General features: G+C 39.6%; 1 long non-coding RNA gene across 1 annotated transcript; it reads right to left on the reverse strand.

Moving 5' to 3' along the window:
- Positions 1 to 934: 934 nt before the first annotated feature.
- Positions 935 to 4011, reverse strand: LOC134473837 (uncharacterized). Its single transcript, XR_010044299.1, has 2 exons — positions 3568 to 4011; positions 935 to 3459 (listed from the first exon to the last, which is right to left on the reverse strand). It is a non-coding gene; the product is annotated as an uncharacterized LOC134473837 (long non-coding RNA).
- Positions 4012 to 20154: the final 16143 nt, after the last annotated feature.

The raw sequence follows: 20154 nt of genomic DNA on the forward strand, positions 1-20154 counted from the left end.
GTTTAATCACACTGTCCACCCTCTCCTGCTGCACTGTGAACTCTCCCATGACCCTGGGTCATCAGGGCATGGGCAGCTCTCCTTGCCTGTCCTCTCCTCCAAGGATCCCACTTCCCACCACCCACGGCCAGTAGGATCCATGGGAACAATTTACCCTTCCCTCCCCTCAACTCTCCCCATAGCAGAGCCCAGCCCAAAGGCCTCTCTAACTGCTGTCTACCCCCACTGCGGTATTGCTAACTCACCCCAGACCTGCTGCCTTGCTGGCTGGCAGGAGCAAGGGCTCCCTAACCCTTCACCCCAGAGGACCCTGGGTTTGAGGAGTTGTAATTCACTGCTTCTCACCCCTGTGGTGTGTGCACGTGTGTGTGTGTGTGTGTGTGTGTGTGTGTGTAAACTTCGCTATCAGATCTGCCCTTTGGGCCCATGTTTATGCACAGTACAGGAAAGCCGCTCATGCCCTGATGGCCAGTGTCATCAGAGCCCACACTGCAGGGGGAGGGGCGGAGGCTGAGGGTAAACTCACAGGATTTTAAGGCAAGGTTTACACACGCATTCAGGAGCGTATTGAAAGTCATTCCTTGAAAGCCTGTGGGACCCTCTTGTGTTGGTTTTGGGCTCAGCTTTCCTTGTTTGTTCAGTGTGTTTTCAGACAGGATCTCACTGTGCAGCCCCCGTCAAGACTAGCTCATGCTGGTCTTGAGCTCACTGTGCCCCCAGGTTGGGCTTGAACCTGTGGTGAGGCTCCTGCCTCAGAGGATACATACTAAATGCTCTACAACAGAGAGAGGGGTGTTTTTCTTTGTTTTCTGTGGTTTTGGTAGTTGTTGTGAATTTTTCCTTTTTGTTTTCTACCAGGGATGTAATGCAGGACCTCACACCTGCCAGGCAGGTGCTTCTGATGCGGAACTAAATTCCCAGCCACAGAGGCAGATATTTTAAAATAACTTTTCATGTAAAAGTGTAACAGGGAATAAATGGGAAAGGAACACAGAAATGGAGAGTTTTTAAGGTGTCTTCTCTGCCCCCGACCGTGTTGCTTTGAAAGCCAGCGGTCACTGGCAGGGCTGCCCAGCATGCACTGCCCAAACCTACCTGGCTCATGGGCCACACCCCACCTTCCCTGATGGCTCACTGCAGCCCCCTAGTGTCCTGGGCCCCAGTGAGGTCCAGCTTTGGCAGTCACAGACTTCTAAACCAAAGCACAAACTTACAGGCAGAAGTGTTGATGGGAAGTAGAAGAGTGGGGGATGATCTCATCTGGAGAAAGAGGTGCAGGGGAAGGTGAGGCTGCTGGAGGGCAGCATTCGGGGTGCTCCCTGTCTCTGTCCTGGTTCTGCAGCTCCGGGGAAGTCCTGTGGCTGGAGGAGCAGCCAGGCTCCCACACAGTGTTGGCTTTGCAAAGGCTCTGCGGGAAGCTGGGCAGCTGCAGGGGTCTGAAGGTGGCACCCGCAAGGCTGGGGGCCGAGAGACCCCCAGCTCTCCTAAGTTGGTGTCTTCTGACTTGAAGGGGATGAGAGAGCCCAGGTGGTTTAGGGCTGATGAACCACATGGCATAGACCTGCCTGCACACAGAGCTCAGCAGGGATCTGAACCCCGCTCTCCAGAGCCTGAGGCAGGAGGATGAGCTGAGCCTGAGGCCAGCCATGGAACTCAGGCAGAGATGGCAGAAGCTTTGACCGTTTCTAGTTCCCCCTGGGCGTCAGGAGGCCCAAGTGAACAGCTGCTGTGCTTTTTCTTGTTTTATTTTTATTTTGTTTTGTCTTTTAGCAAAAGCAGTTTAAATCCCTCACTGCCTTTTCAGAAGGAAACAAAACTTGTACTGTTAGCAGTCATAGGCTGGGGACCAGACGCCTGTTTATCTTCTGTCCCTCTGTGGTGACCCCAACGGTTTTCTTTTCTCATCTAGTTTACTCCTGGAGAGGTCGTGGCAAAGGTGTTCTCGCTGCGATGATGGCCTGATGGTCATTTACATGGCCTGGGAGGGTGAGCAGGTAGGAAGGATGCGTCCCGTGTTTCAGTGAAGCCAGGACGGCACCCGTGCCCGGTCCCCAAGGTGAGCTCCTCTGTCCACACCAGTTGCTACCTGAGCACCTGGCTGCAGACCCCAGAGCCCCTGGCCCTGTAAGTGACCCCTGCTGGAGGCCTCACCCTGCCTCCAGAGCTCTCCCCAGCCACTCCTCCCAGCTCCTGCCAGCGCAGTCTCACAGGCTGCCCCAGAAGTTAGCTCCTGTGGGCGGGAAATGGCCCCAGTTTCCCTTTGCACACCTCGCCTTCCAGGGCTCCCCTGCTGGTCGGGTCTGCCCCATCATTCCCACCCAGCTCACAGCTTTCAGCATCAGAGAAGGAACCCAGAGAGGCACTGGAAACATCCTGGGTCCAAGCCACCCAAGAAACTGCCAGATGTGACCCCAAAACTGTGCCGGAGAGACCCTCCCCAGAGAGACCCTTGCTGGCCTCAGGCCTCCCTTTGCTGGGCCCTCAGGAACACTCCTGTCCTACCCTGGTGTTCTACCCAGCATCCAAGCTGAGATCAAAATGTTACAGCAGCTGAGTGAGTTAGAAATGTTATAGGCAGTCACACAGGGCTGGTCCCTCAAAGGAGCAAGAGCAGAAGTTCAGATACCTTGCAGCCTTGGAAGAGACAATCACCTGCTGTGGGCCAGATTGCAAGACAAAAGGCAAAGCAAACAGAACCACACCCTAAGGCTCCACAGTCCAAGTAGTTCTCCATCACCCTGAGGAAGTCAGGAGACATCATCACACCCCCTACAGGACAGTCACTGCTGCTAAGCTTGTGTGCTTACTGCATGACTGGCTCCCCCATTGGCTCCTAATTTAATCAATTTTACCTGAGCAATTAATCTTATTGGTTGGCCACAGTTCTGTCCTGTCTTATGCTCACCTTGCAAATTCCCATTTTTCCCTACCTTTGACACATTTAACCTCATGATTTTACTCTATAAAAGTCCCTAGAAAAGACAGAGTCCCTGGCAACCCCCTCAAGACCCCTTCTGTCTCTCTCAGACAGAAGCTTTCTTTCTCTCAATAAATGTATTCCACTCTTAACCTCCATTGTTCCTAAAATTCATTCTTCGATTTTGGAGAACACGAACTCATACCAGACACAGTAGGTTGGGAGTTTCACTCCCCAGTATCAAAAATTTACAGTGAATGTTTACTGAGGTTTTTTCCCAAAAAACAATTATACAAAAAGACACTTTGCTATCAAGCGCCTTCAAAGTGCTCCCCTGGCTTCACACATACTTAGTCCGCTGCTGCGCTTGGGTGAGGATACTTGGCACTGTCCACGCCCCTTCTGGTCACAGGAGCATCTCTGTCTCCCCCTCAGGCTCTCGGGCAGGACGATGGTGTCAGAAACCCACGTGGAGTTGTGTCAGTCAATTACCAAACATCATGCCAACTGTCGATGTATCTGACTGACGGCAGCGGTCACGCCTAGGAGCAAAAGGGGACACAGGAGGGAAGAGAAATTCAGGAGGCCCGGTTTACAGACACAGGAGACGGTACACGGAGAGACGGATTCCACCCACACAGAAACCCCACCAGGGAAGGGCCGACTGCTCCCGCAGCCGGGCAAGGAGCACCCTCGCCCCCCGCTGCGGCCCCGTCCTCTTGGTGTCTGCCAGGCAGGGCGCCTCTGTTTAACCCAGACAAGGAACAGAGCTGTGTGAGACTGCCAAGCAGCCCAGCCCTGCACAGTGGAGCTCCAACCTGCGCCTGTGTCTGCCTGCAGCAGGACTCAGTGCGCCCGGGGAGTGTCCCTCCTCCTTGCCACCACTCCACCAGGCAGGGTGGTGTCGCCCCCAGACAACCAGAACGCCTCCCACACGACCATCCTGGGAGCTCTACAAGCTGTAAGGTCCACTGGCAACTGTCCAAGGCCAGAATGAAACAGCCCGGCTTCCCAAGGCACTCACAAGACCCGGATTATGGGACAGAGCCCCAGTATGCGTGGAGAGCTGGCCTGACGCCATCACCCCACGGGCTGCACCAATGGCCCGACTCCACCAGGACCCTTGGGAAAGCGCCCTGCAGCACTGAAGCGGGTCCAGCCCAGCAACTGCCTTCAGTGGTTTGCAAAAGAGTAGATTTACTACTGAACTCAAAGGTGTAGGATTACTTTATAACATTCACACAAAACTCAAATGCAGAAGAGTGCAAGAGATTTGTCCACATGAAGGAGACCCGAAGAATCTAGCTGAGGGCCCAGATTGCATGGCAGTGTCCCCCACGAATCCAGCCAAAGGCCAGAGCCCATGGCAAGAGCTCATGAAGGTCCATATCAAGGATGTGCCCCAGGAAGGCCCAAAAGCTGGTGGTGAAAGCCAAGGGCATCTAAGTACATAAGGTACTGGCCAGGGGTCACCTCCTGATCCCTGAGTAAGGATCCCTGTTGTTACCCAGAACCCTAAAGAAAGTGACACGAAGCTTTGAGAGGTCCCAGGAGATAACTTTCCTAGTACAGCCCAGAAAGGGCCATCCTGAAGACAGGACCATGAGCAACACACCTGAGATGTTGCCTAGAAAACAAAGACATTTCTAGACAACAGAAACAAGGTAAGGATATCACATTTCCTGGCTTGAAATTATTCTAGAAAGATACTGTGATAAAAAGAGCATGAAAAAAAAACCCAAAGGTAAATGTAACAGATTAGGAGATGCAGGAACAACTCCAGACATATTCAACCACCTTATCTTGGACAAAGGTGCCAAACACGTTCATTGAAAGAAAGATAGCTTCTTTAATAAATGGTGCTGGAAAAACTGGCTCTGCATATCCCAAAGATTAAAATAGGAACCATATCTTTCACCATGCACTAAACTAAATTCAAAATGCATCAAAGACATAAATATTAAAACAGAAATTTACAGGCTAGGGATTTAGCTCAGCAGCTCAAGCACTTGCCTAATAAGTGTGAGCTCTTGAGTTTGATCCCTAGTACCAAAAATAAAATAAAATGGAAACATTAAATCTCTGGGAAGACAGAATAGTTAAAATTCATAAAGACATTGGTATACACAAAGGCTTCATGAACAAAATCCCAATCCCACAGAATCTAGCACAAAGAATAAACAACTGGGATCTCATCTTGTTAAAGTGCTCTTGCACCAGGGATTTAGCTCAGTGGCCTAAATAACTATCTAGCAAGTGCAAGGTCATCAGTTGAATCCCTGGTACCAAAAAAAAAGCTTTTGCATGGCAATCCACATCAACCAAGGTAAGAGAAAACACACAGTGTGGGAAAAAATGCTTGCCAGCTGTTCGTAAAAGGATTATGATTTGGAACAGAGAAATAACTCAAAAAATCAGATCTCTCAAATTTAAGGACAATCCAAAAATGAGCATGTAGAATGCATACACACTTCTCAGATGAAGAAATACAAACAGCAAATAAATATATGAAAAAATGTTCAACATCATTGGTCATTCAAGAGATACAAATTAAAACAACACTGAGATTCCATCTCATCCTAGAGAAAAATGACTATAATCAAGAAATCAACCAATAACAAATCAGGAAAAAAAATACTTACCCTGTGTCGGCTGAGTGTGGACTGGTGAAACCACTGTGGAAATCAGTGTGGAGATTCCTCAAAAAACTAGAATTGGAGGTCCCATTTGACCCAGCTATTCCTCGTCTGGGTATCTTACCAAAAAATCAAAAGTATCATACCACAGTGATTTATGCAAACACACGTTATAGTGGCAGAGTTTATAACAGCCAAATCTTGGAAACAGCCCAAATGCCCACACACTGGTGAATAGATAAAAAGATGTGGTTTTATTACACAATGGAGTACTACTCTGCCTCTGCCACAAGGAAGAATAAGACTGAGAAATTCCTAAGTAAATGGATACATCTTGAGACCATGCTCTTAAATAAAGTAAATCACACATATATGTGGAAGTATACCACAGTTTCTCTTGTGTAATCTTTGATGTAATCAAAATATTACTTGTCATTGTCAAGAACCACAAAAGTCTCACTTAAGTAATAAAAATCAGGAGCAGAACAGATGGCAGACAGATAACATCTGGCTACAAGAGGATCCCTGAGATAGTCAACTTAGAATTCAACATAATACAGTATGGGAAGCCCTGAACAGGGGGAGATGAAGTCTCTCATCCCAAGAAGAAACTAAGGTGAGAAGAACCAATCAAACATATAGTCCCCATGCTATTATGGGAACAACTAAAGGTTTAGTGCTCCCAGTGCAGCGGGTGACTTGCCAAGCTGTTCAAAGTCCCACCGCTTTGACTCACTAGAGGCACAGTCACACAGAGGTCGGGGGTCGGCCATCTAAATGGAGAGCTGAGCTGTGGTGAGTGACGGGAGTGGAGCCATTCCACAGACAGGGGGGCTCTGGTGGACAACATTCTGGGACCAGGCAGGACTGACAAATACAAGGGGTAGCAGTGACTTCAGTCAGTTGTTCCCTTTCGAACGGGATTGGTGGAGTGAGCTATGCCTGGGTCATGTGACTTGGCTGAGTACCAAAGGTTATCGGAAATCAATTCCCTACAGCGGCTGCACACACTAACCACACTAACGCACTGAAGCCTCAGAAGTCTGAATGACCCAGAGGGGAGGCAGCACATACTAATACAGTGCAGGTCTCAGCAGCTTCACTGATCCAAAAGGGAAAGGCCAGCATACCCAGCCCCTGTCTTCAAATCACTAGCACACTGCATGGGAAGGGTCACCTAGCCAGTTTGCTTCAGAAGAACTGGAACCAACAAAGAAAGAAATAGGGACCTCCTGGAAGAAACAAAAAAGATGGAAAGCAACAACAGAATGTCCCCAGGTCCAAACCCTGACAACATTGTCCCAGGACAGATAAATACAAAGGAGTATGAGAACAGCACACATGCAATATCAGACATGGCACCAGTGGACATAAAGAGATATCTTTGGAACCTCATAGATAAGTTCAAAAGTGAAATATTTAGCCAAGTAAAGCAAGATAAGAAGATTAATAAAAGAGATGCTAAGCACCTCTCAAGCAGACACAGAAGGAAGAAGGGAGGAATTCAAACAAAGGAGAGAACAATTTGATGAAGAATATAAAGATAATATAGAATATATGAAGGAGAGTCAAACAGATTACAAAGAAATGAAAAACCCTATGGAAAGATGGCAAATCTGCTCGAAAGAAACTAAGGATAGATTATCCAAACTGGAGGACAGTTTTGCAATGTGGGATTATGAAACAAAAAACTTTTTTAAAATAACAAGGAAACAAACAGAAACAGTACAAAGGCTAGAAGACGACAAGAGGATCTACAACTTGAGAATAAATAATGTGAATGAAGAAGCAGGGGTACAAACAAAGGAACTACAAAGGCTATTCACAGAAAAAATTAAGGAAAACCTCCCAAACAAAGGAAAAGGAAATGATACTCTGATATATGAGGCTTACAGAACTCCAGCTACCTATAACCAAAACAGAGCTACATCCAGGCACATAATAACCAAGATCCCACAAATTCAATATAAGAACAGAATACTAAAAGAAACATCACATATAAAGGAAAGCCCATCAGAATAATGGCAGATTTCTTGACACAAAGCATCAAGTCAAGAGCGTGGAGTGAAATATTCCAAGCCCTGAAAGAAAATATCCTCCAACCCAGATTGACATACCCTGATAAACTGTCACTAGAAATTAATGGAGAAACAAGATGCTTCCAAGACAAAGAGGAACTTGGGAAATTCACAACCACCAATCCAACTCTACAGAGAATACTGCAGGGCATTCTAGAAAGAAAGAAAAGTACTAGGATTCCAGGAACAGTGGCAAAGAGGCCTCAATGAGTGGAACACAAAACAGAATGAAGATAAGCAGATGACGGATGGCAAAAAAAAAGAGCATAATAGAAATGAAGCAGAGAAGGCTGGTTGTAATCTCTAATATACATGGCCTTGATGCACTAAATTTAAAAAAAGAACCACACATGGAGTAGATCAGGAGGCAGGGTCCACCAAGATAGAAATTAACATGAAAAAGAGTACATGGACTGAAAATAAAATATGAGAAAACAATGCTCTATGTGACAGAGAACCATAGGGTAATAGGGGCAACTAGACCAGTATTTTGGATAAGTTGGAAAGACAGGCTTTAATAGGTAAAGGAATGCAATTAGAGATCAAACCTGGGGGAGAAAATATTCATAACCAGGTAGGTAAATAGCCGGTTTCCCCACAAACACACACACACAATTTAAAACCAAGGCTCTTGGTCAGACTCAAAAATGCGCAGTGTACCCTGGAGAAGGACAGGGGAGAGAAAGCCTTAAAAAATATGGCAGAAGATATTATTAATAGTGTATCAGGATTTAAAACCCACATTACTTGTACCACTCTGCTTAGATAGATTTTATTCTTTTTTTTATAAACTTTATTCTGTCCCAGTTGTCTACTTGCATTAGATTTGAGGGCACAGACAGCTATCTGAAAAACTTCAGGATACAGCACAGTAATCATCTTTAATTTTCTATTATTCTAATCTACAGTCCTCTATGACTTTTACTGTTTTATCAGGACTGATCTTAGTTAAATCTGGTTTGTTTGATTGCTGATTGGTATCGACAGATTTTATTCAAAACTGATATGATTGCTAGTATCAAGTCTGAGAGTAAAGGCAACTACACTGAAGATGACAAGACTCTGCAATACAAATAGTGCTTTGATAACTGCCTGTTTTTGAAGTTTTACACTGTATACAAAGTTGTGTTTTTATGTACTGGTATATTGAATAACAGTATTGTTATGTACTGATATATTCAATTATACTATGTCTGATGATATAGCCAATTCTATTGAAGATAACAAGAGACAACACAGGAACTAAGGTAGAACTCCTTGTACAATGATCTTACATGTCTTTTTCGTTACATGTGTTTATAGGAATATGTTTTGTTTTGTCTTGTTTTATTTTGTTTCTCTCTCTAATATAGAAAGGATAGAAATACATGTTAAGACTCATGCATATGTAGAATCTATAAACAGTTTATCAGAACTGATTTTATGACACAGGATGAAATGAACAGATACTTTGAAGAAAAAGAGCCACTAAAGTCTCCAGTGCTGATCCTAGAGGATCATAATGTGAAACCCATCAATAGTACTATTCCTTGTTCAGAATGACTTTAGCCAGCTTTAGTTTGTTTAATCCCAACAAAAATGAAGGTATAGATAACTGCATGTATGTTTAAGTCTATAGGATTCCCAACCATATTACTAAGTTTTTGTTAGGTAGCTGAACAGAACTGTTTGCAGTCTCACTGTTTGAATTCCCACTTTATATGTTCCACTTTTGTATCTTGAACAACTCTTTGTAAAAGCACAGTATGTAAACATTAACTAGTGATTTCTTACTGCTTATTATTTTCTGTGACCGTATGTATTATTTCTACCCATTTTTTGTTTTGTTTAGTCTTTCTTTAACTACAATTTTTTAGAAGTAATAAAAATCATATAGTATCAACACCAAGGTGACACAGATATTGAAATTATCTCACTAGGATTTTGTAGCAGCTATGCAAAAATGAATTATGAACAACACTGAAGCATACTTTTAAAAGTAGAACATATCAGAAAAGAAATACATAATACAATGGAAAAGTAAATGGAAATTTTAATTGCTAATAGATAAAATTACCACTATATGCTACAACAATTTATAGAAGGAAGAGGAAGTGGTGGCCAGAGAGACAGTGACTTTTGAGGATGTAGCTGTGAATTTGATCACAGCAGAATGGGATTTGCTGAATCCGTCCCAAAAGAACCTCTAAAGGGGTGTGTAGTGGGAAACATATATGAATATTAATGCTACAGGAAGAATATGGTATAACCAGCAAAGAAGAGGACAAAAATTGCTCAAGAAATCTAAGACAATAATTTGAGAATTGAAGAGTAGCAATATAAATGTAATAAAGAAGTAGAGACCTGCAGTGATTTCCAGTCCTTTCAGAAGCATGAAATGAGGAAGACTGGAGAGAGACCCTATCTATACAGGCAATGTGGAGAGGACAATGCTGATCTTAGATTCACCCTGGGCAGAAAACCTCTGTAGGAAAGAAAAGCATGAAAGACTCCACAACACCTGACACTGCTGAAATCCATAAGAGAAATCACAGTTTGGGAAGTTCATAAGTATACAAACATTATGAGAACAGCTCTATTTCTTCATTTCACATTGAAAAACATGCTGGAAAATATGCTGAAGAGAAACACCATGTAACTGAGAAATGTATAAAAGCATTAGCACTTAGCAATGCCTTTAAAAACTTAAACACTTCACACTGGAAAGCAGCCGTGTGTATATAAGCAATGTGGAAAAGCAATTCAGTACATTCAGTAGCTGTCAAAGACATAAAAGAACTCACACTGGGGAGAAACCATATGTATGTAAGCAATGTGGGAAAACATTCAGGGCAGTAACTGTCAAAGCAATGAAACAATTCACAATGCAGAGAAATTGTATGTATGCAAGAAATGTGGAAAAAGATTTGCTGATGAGTTCACATGGTCTAGACACAGAAGATCCCAACCGGGGGAGAAAGTATAGGTGTGTAAACAATGTGGAAAGCATTCAGTAGACCCAGGCACTGTCAAAATCATCCAAGAGCTCACACTGGCAAGAAACCTTATATATGCAGTGAATGTAAGAAAACATTCAGTAGAGACAGGTTATAAAACACACCATAGGTTTTCTTTGCCTGGGGCCCAGGATCCAGCTGCATGAACTCTCCTCTTCCTCTGGGGGCCAGGCTCCTCCAGCGCCCTGTTGGTCCAGTAAGACCAGCAGACGCAGGGAACCCCACCCTAAGCCAATGCCAGCCAATGAACTCTTTTCTTTGCCTGGGGCCCAGAATCCAGCTTCCTGTTGAAATCAGTGAGAAAGGAGGGAGCAGGGACTTCTGTCCCAGCCTGGCTGACCTCTCTACCTCACTTGGAACAAAATTTGAAGTGCAAAAATACAGGAAAATGACAAAACAAAAGACCAAAATGCAGTCTCAAACATCCAGCCCATCCCAAGAAAGCCTAGGAGCCATGTGCATAGAAGAAAATGTATGCCACATACCTGAAATACCTGAAATAATAGTAACTGAAATAAAGAAGCAACTCTGGGAAGCCTTAAAGGAAATCAAACTAGAAATAATCTCTCAGATAAAAGAAGAAATGATAAAAGAAATGAAGGAGATGCTGAACATATCTAAAGAAGACACATTTTAAAAACTTGAGGACATAAACAAAAAGATAGAATCCCTGGATGAACAATATAAGAAACAAACAGAATATATAAAGCAGATGCAAAGAGATATACAGGAAATCAAAAACTCCATCGAAAGCTGTAAAAACTGCCTCAATGAATGTGAAGATAGAATTTCAGACATTGAAGACAAGATTGCAGCCAGTGAACAGGAAAGAAAATATCTTTTTAAAATAAGAAATCAGGAAATAACAATTCAACATCTGCAAGATGATGCAAAAAGGAACAACATAAGGTTAATAGCAATAAATGAAAAAGAAGGGAACAACATAAAGGATGTCAAGAGGATATTTAGAGAAGTAATAGCTGAAAATTTCACAAACATGAGCTTGGAAACTGGTATCAAGATCAGTGAAGCATATAGAACTCCAAATAGCCATAACCAAAATAAAACTACACCCAGACACATAGTAATGGCCATCCCAGAAACTGAACAAAAAACTAGAATATTAAAAGATGTAAGAGAGAAAAGACAGATCACCTATAAAGGAAAACCTATCAGAATCACAGCAGACTTATCAGCACAAACAATAAAATCAAGAAGAGCATGGAGCAAAGTATTTCAGATCCTAAAGGAAAATGATTTCCAACCTAGGCTGATGTATCCTGCAAAACTGTCCTTCAAAATGGATGGAAAAATAAGATACTTCCATGAAAAAGAACAGCTGAAAAACTACATGATCACCAAGCCAACCCTGCAAAGAATACTGAAAGACAGATAGTTGCATCTAGGAAAAAAACCACTAAACAAAGCAGACAATTAAACAGAACTGAAAGACAAAGATGCAACAGCAGAAAGATAACATGTCAACAATAAACCAATATATAACAGTTATAACCATTAATGTAAATGGTCTCAATGCACCAATTAAAAGAAACAGACTGGCAGAATGGATCACAAAACAAAATCCAACCATATGTTGTCGACAAGAAACCCATCTAACCCAAAGAATACCCACAGACTGAAAGTCAAAGGATGGAAAACAATACTTCATGCAACAGGAACCAAAAAAAAAGCAGGGGTGGCTATTTTGTTTGCAGACAGTGTGAACTTCAAGCCAATAATGATCAGAAGGGATAAAGAAGGTCACTACATACTGGTTAGGGGAAAATTCCAAGAGGAAAAGATAACAATCTTAAATATATATGCACCAAATTCCAGAGCACCCAGTTATATAAAACAAGTACTAACAGAAATGAAAAACCAAGTTAACAGTGACACAATTCTAACAGGAGATCTTAACACACAATTGACACCAATGTACAGATAAACCAGACAGAAAATCAGCAAAGAAATAAGAGAACTGAATCACAACTGAACAAATGGACTTAATAGACATACATATGAGTATTCCACCCAACAACAACAGAATACACGTTCTTCTCAGCAGTACATGGGTCATTTTCTAAGACAGACCATATATTAATTCACAAAACATATCTAAATAAATGCAAAAGGTTGAAATCATCCCTCGCATGCTATCAGACCATAGCGCTATGAAATTAGAAATTAATGATAAAAGATACTACAAAATTCCCACAAACACATGGAAACTGAATAACACACTCGAGTAATCAGTGGGTCACAGAGTAAATCAAAGAAGAAATTAAACACTACCTACAAGAAAATGAAAACACAAATACAACTTATCAGAATCTGTGGGATGCAATGAAAGCTGTTCTCAGAGGAAAATTTATATCACTGAGTTCACACATCAGGAAAACAGACCAAATACAAATAAATAACCTGATGTTACACCTCAAACATCTAGAAAAAGAAGAACAAGTCAAGCCCAAAGCCAAAAGAAGAGAGGAAATTATAAAAATCAGAGCAGAAATCAATGCAATAGAGACTAAAAAAACAATCCAAAAAATCAATTAATCAAAGAGTTGGTTCTTTGAAAGAATAAATAAAATTGATAAGCCCCTAGTCAACCTTATTTTAAAAAGGGAAGAAAAAGCTCAAATTCATGCAATAAGGAATGAAAGAGGAGAAATCACTACATACCCTATAGAAACACAGAAAATCATCAACACCTATTTTGCAAACCTCTACTCTCAAAGGTTTGATAACACAGAGGAGATGGACAGATTCCTAGAAGCATATGAAGTACCAAAGCTAGGTCATGAAGATGTAAAACTACTGAATAACCCAATTTCTATTAATGAAATCAAAAACATAATTAAATCCTTACCTACAAAGAAGAGTCCAGGCCCAGACGGATTCACTGCAGAATCCTACAAGAAATACAAAGAACACCTAATGCCAACACTCCTCAAACACTTCAATGAAATTGAAAGGGAAGCAATCCTTCCTAAGTCATTCCTGGAAGCAAATATTATGCTAGTACCAAAACCTAAGACCCAACTAAAAAAGAGAACTACAGACCAATCTCCCTAATGAACACAGATGCAAAAATCCTCAATAAAATATTGGCAAATAAGATGCAACAAATCATCAAGAAGACCATACACCATGACCAAGTGGGATTCATCCCAGGCATGCAGGGATGGTTCAATATACATAAATCAAGAAATGTAATACACCATATCAATAGAGCCAAAAGTAAGAACCACATGATCATTTCTATAGATGCAGAAAAAGCTTTTGTAAGGTCCAGCATTCATTCATGATAAGAACCCTACAGAAAATTGGAATAGATGGTCTTTACCTCAATATAATAAAGACCAACTATAACAAACCAACAGCCAATATCATACTAAATGGCCAAAAACTGAAGGCCTTTACTTTAAAATCAGGAACAAGACAAGGATGTCCCTTATCACCACTCCTATTTAATATAGTACTGGAAATACGAGCCAGAGCAATTAGACAAAAAAGAGAAATAAAAGGCATAAAGATTGGAAAAGAAGAAGTTAAGCTATCATTATTTGCAGATGACATGATACTCTATATATAAGATCCCCAAAACTCCATTGAAAGACTGCTAGATATAATAAATAAATTTAGTAGTGTAGCTGGCTATAAAATCAATACTCAAAAATCAATAGCATTCTTATACACTAACAACAAAGTCACAGAAAGAGAAATAAGAGAAGCCTCAGCCTTCACACTAGCAACCAAAAAAATGAAATATCTAGGAATTACTCTCATGAAAGAAGTGAAAGACCTGTACAGGGATAGTTATATTACACTGAAAAATGAATTTGAAGATGAGCTCAGAAAATGGAAAAACATCCCTTGCTCATGGATAGGAAGAATAAATATTGTTAAAATGGCCATTCTCCCAAAACTTTTATACAGATTCAATGCAATCCCGATAAAAATACCATCAACATACCTCATAGAACTCGAGAAATTACTCCTAAAATTCATCTGGAGTGAGAAGAGACCTAGAATAGCAAGGACAGTTCTAAGCAGCAAAGGCAAGGCAGGAGGCATCACAATCCCTGACTTGAAATTATACTACAAAGCAACCGTACTAAAATCAACATGATACTGGTACTGAAACAGAGCTGAAGATCAGTGGAATATATTAGAAGATACAACCACAACTGCAAACACACTTAACCGTCTTATCTTTGATAAAGGGGCCAAACAAGTCCACTGGGAGTACAACAGTCTCTTTAATAAATGGTGCTGGAAAAACTGGCTCTCCATATGTTGAAAACTAAAACTAGACCCATGCCTATCACCATGTACTAAAATAAAATCTAAATGGATCAAAGATCTAAATATTAAAACAGAAACACTAAATCTATTGGAAGACAAATTGGATAAAAACCTTGAAGATATAGGAGTAGGTAGAGAACTCATGAACAGGACTCAAATTGCACGGGAAATACTTCCCAGAATCAATAACTGGGGTCACTTCTTATTAAAAAGTCTCTGCACGTCAAAAGAAGCCTCCAGTGTGGTGAGAAGAAAACTCACAAACTGGGAAAAAATCTTAGTGAACTGCCCCTCAGACAAAGGACTTCTGTCTAAAACATATAAAGAATTTTAAAAAATCAGACCCCCAAAATTCAAAGACCCAATCCAAAAATAGGCATCTGAGAAAAATAAACAGTTCTCAGATGAAGAAATACAAATGGCAAATAAATATATAAAAAAAAAGTTCATCATCATTGGTCATTAGAGAAATGCAAATCAAAACCACACTGAGATTTCATCTCACTCATGAAAGAATGGCCAAGATCAAGAAAACCAACAACAAATGCTGGAGAGGCTGTGGAAAAAAAGGAACTCTCCTGCACTGTTGGTGGGAGTGTAGACTAGTGCAACCATTGTGGAGGTCAGTCTGGAGATTTCTCAGAGAACTAGGACTGGAAGCCCCATATGATCCAGCTATACCACTTCTAGGCATATTCCCAGAAGAACTGAAAGCATCATACCACAGTGATATATGTGCACCCATGTTTATAGTAGCACAATTTGTAATCGCCAGATCTTGGAAACAACCTAAGTGTCCATCGACTGACGAATGGATAAAAAAGTTGTGGTATTTTTATACAATGGAGTACTACTTAGCTATAAATAATGACCACATTGAGACATTTATAAATAAATGGATACAGTTTGAGACCATACTCATAAGTGAAATAAATAAATCAAACTCACATGTATAAATACCGAATAGTTTCCCTAGTGTAAGAAATGATAAGAATACATAGAAGTATGTGGTAATCATGATTCCCAATCATATTGGTTTGAAGCCACATAATGTTTTCACTCATTAACCACAATGGTTTTAACTTAGGTTGTTCGATTTTAGTATCTATGATAGCATGAATAGCTATTTTGAAGAAAGCAACACAACATAAAAGCTAGTGCTGATTTAATATCGTCTTGTTTTGAAGTCCCATCAAGCTGTAGTACAACTGTTTCCACTGGTTTTAACATGTTGTATCTTATTATATTTCACTATATGCTATAGTATAAACAAAATTCTTTATAGGCAAAGAGATAATATAGAAGCCATTGTTTGTTTTCTTAAGAGAAAGATTCTAAATACCCTGTAATTCTTGCATTCTCTTGAAAGGCTTCACACTGTCTAGATACGCTTGATATTATAGCATGCGAAGTTACACTCAAATAATTTAAGGAAAGAGGCACTATGGCGACTACTATTATGTTAGATTATCTGGTGGTGAAACACAATGATGCTTGAATTGCTCAGTCCTGCCCTGCGTTATTCTATTACAATGTCCTCTCTTATCTCAATTTCCCCCCCCCCATTTTTAAATTAATCTATTTTGTCTCATTTTTTAATTAAGGGAAAACTAAATTAAAGAATAACGGGACACATTATGGTAACTTTTTTGTTGTCCTATTAACCTGACTTGAACCCCAGTATTACTCTCCCCATCTTGTTCTGTCTGATTATTATATATTCTATTTTGTTTGATAGTATCAAGTTTGAGGGTATAGGCAACCACTTTGAAGGCAATAAGATATACTATAATGCCCAATATGGATTGACTATCATCCTTTTTTTTTTTTTTTTTGAAGTCCTGTAAGGTCCTCAGTGTAGATTTTATTGGTTGTGTTCCATACTGTTTTGATCAATTCTATTATACCTGATGATATAGACAACTCAATTTAAAAATAGCAAGAGGCACAATGGTAACCACTTTTGATCACCTGGTATTCTATTTTTGCATCACATGCTATGCCCACCCTTCTGTTCTAACTGACTCTGTTTTGCTTAGTCACGTTTGTTTTTATTCTCTTCAAAAAAGTAATAAGAACTGTGAGAGTAATAAAACCATAAAAGTCTAATTGTTACTGTAAAAAAGAGAAGAAAGTAAGGTGGACTAAGGGATATAACCACAGGTATGTGTGAGAGTGTAGAATGGAAAACCATATAACTGAGCTTTTGTTGGAACATTGAACGGAACTATCTCCAGTTTCGCTGTATGAATGTTCACTTTATATGCTTTGATTTAGTGATATGGACAACTGTTTCTGGGAAGATAATATGTAACCTATTAACTGGTGATTTTGTACTGTATATATTTTTTTTCTAGAAATACTGTATTATTTGTACCCTTTTACTGCACTGTTTTTTATGTCCTTTGCTTTTTTTTTTCTTCTCTCTTTAAATTAAAAAAAACCATAGAATTCACACTGGGAGAAACTCTATGTATGTAAGCAATGTGGGAAAGCATTCAGTGCACACAGTCTGTGTCAAACATATGAAAGGATTCACAGTGTGGAGAAATCATATATATGTGAGAAATGTGGGAAAGGATTTGTTCATAAGTCCACATTTTGTAAAGCAGTATGTATATAAGCAATGTGGGAAAGCATTCAACAGATACAGTCACTGCCAGTCATGAAAGAACACACACTGGATGGAACCGCTATGAATAACAAACAATGTGGCAAAGCATTCAGTATGCAGAAGTGTTGAAAATAAACCTTATGTATGTAAGCAATTTGGGATGTCTTTCAGCTTTAATTGTAGCTTTTGTGTTTATAAAAGAATTCACTCTGCAGAAAAACTAACATATGTGAGCAGTGTGTAAATGGACTTATTGATAAATTCTTATGTCACAAACATAAAAGATCCCACACAGGGAAGAAATCCCATATACATAAGCAAAATCTTTCCACCACCAGAGCGATTGTCACATGAAAGAACTCACTCTGAACAATGGTGGATAGCATTCAGTGCAAAAATACCATCAAACAGAGGAATTCATGCATGCAAGGGAGAAACCCTATGGATGTAGCTGGTGTGGAAAAGATTGCTGCAAGGTTCATTCTGCAAACATAAAATTCCCCTCACACTTGGGAGTAACTACATGTAAGAAATATTGGGTAAATATTCAGCTGACAGAGATGTTAACCTTCCAAGTGATGTCATATCGTGAGCCAAGCCTATGTATGCAATGTGGGAAAGCATTCAGTATACATGGTTATTGTCAAATGTATGAAAGTAGCCACAATGAAATGAAATCATGCATATGTAAGTGACTATTTTGAAAATTACTCATGTAGAGGAGACCTGTAAAATAATATAAAAGTATTGATGTCAATAAATGTTCACAGGTTTTCTTGAAAACACCCACAAAGATAGAGGTATCCTAAATGTTTTTATTTCTTCTTTTATAAATCACACATAAATATTTGACCTATTTTTCTGTAGTCTTAATAGTTTTTTAAAAGAAAAAAACACAATTAATTATATACTTCAAAATAACTACAGGAGAATTGGAAGGTTCCCAACACAGAAATTAAAAATGTGAGGAAATGAAAAGGGTAATTATCCTGACATGGTCATTATGCATTGTATATATGTATCAAGTTACAATGCTATTAAGTAAGGACAAATATGTATTAATTAAAATAAGAATATTTGATATAAATTAAATAACCAAAATGAAAACTCATTGAATAGATTCAACAAGAGAATGAAAAGGCCAGAATATCAGCCACTTAAAATAGAACAATAAAAATTGTTCAATCTGAACTGGGAAGAAAAGTGAAAAATAAATGAACACAGCCACAGCCATCTGCAGGACAAGAACAAAAAATCTAAAGATTCCTGTGACTAGAGTTTCAGGAAGAGACAACATAGGAGAAATAATAAGTGAAGCTTTTCTAACTTAGTAAAAGACATAAATGTGCAGTTCGTGAAGCCAACAAATCTCTAATTTAAAATAAATCCAAGAAACTATATGCTCAAATAAATACATCATCATCAAATTTCTGAAAACTAAATACAATGGAAACCACGTGAAAACATTCAGAAAGCCTTATTGACCAGAAAATCAATTAGAATGACAGTATATTTCTCATTAAAATAAAGAAAATGACACATTTCTCAAGTGCTAAAAGATAAGAACAGACAACCTAGAAGTTTACATACACAGAAAATATCCCAGAATGAAACATTTTTGGCAAAGTTAGTGGATTCAAATCAAATCTGTATTTCATCACCGACAGTAATATCTAACAGCCCAGGATAAAACCATTCCAATTAGTGAGTGAAAACTTTATAAGCTTCAAAATCATATAATGGGGAATCATGATTACCACATACTTTTATGCATTTGTATTATTTCTTCACTAGGGTGATGATATGAACAGTTATTTTGAAGAAAACAAGACACCATAATAGCTAGTGCTGAATTAGTATCATCTTGTTTTGAAGTCACATCAAATTGTTGTTCTGTCTCCATTGCTTTTATCATGTTGTATCTTATTGGATTTTATGATATGATAGTATAAACAAAATTTTTATATAAGCAAAGAAATAATATAGAAACCATTGTTCACTTTCTGTTAGGTGGTTCAAAATACCTTGTGATTCTTTCATCCTCTTGAATGGTTTCACACTGTCTTGATATGTTTGAGGCTATACTCAAATATTTCAAGGAAAGAGACATTATGGTAACTACTATTAAGTCGGGTTATCTTGTGGTGAAACACTATGTTGCTTACATTGCTGTGTTCTGACCTGTATTGTTATGCTGTTATATCCTCTTTTATCTCGATCTCCCCCTTTTCTTAAAATTTTTTATTTTATTATTTTTTTAATTAAGGGAAAAATTTTTTAAAAATTAGCAAGATATGTTATAGTAATGTTTCTGACTTCCTATTAACTCTAATATAAGCCCTGTATTGCTCTCACTATCTTGTTTTGAGTGATTTTACTCTATTCTGTTCTGTTTGATATTTCCAATTTTGAGAGTATAGGCAACTACTTTGAAGGCAATAAGATTCACTATGATGCCCACCCTGGTTTGCCTATTATCTTCTCTTGAAGTTCAGTAATGTCTCCAATGTTTAGGTTTTATTGGTTTTGTTCTGTGCTGTTATGTTCAATGTTATTATACCTGATGATATAGGCAATACTTTTTAAGGTAGCAAGGGGCATTATG

The sequence above is a fragment of the Cavia porcellus genome, unplaced genomic scaffold (genome assembly GCF_034190915.1).
Source record: "Cavia porcellus strain 051 isolate PalLab524CR breed Dunkin Hartley unplaced genomic scaffold, mCavPor4.1 scaffold_28, whole genome shotgun sequence".
In the NCBI taxonomy this organism is placed as follows: Eukaryota; Metazoa; Chordata; class Mammalia; order Rodentia; family Caviidae; genus Cavia; species Cavia porcellus.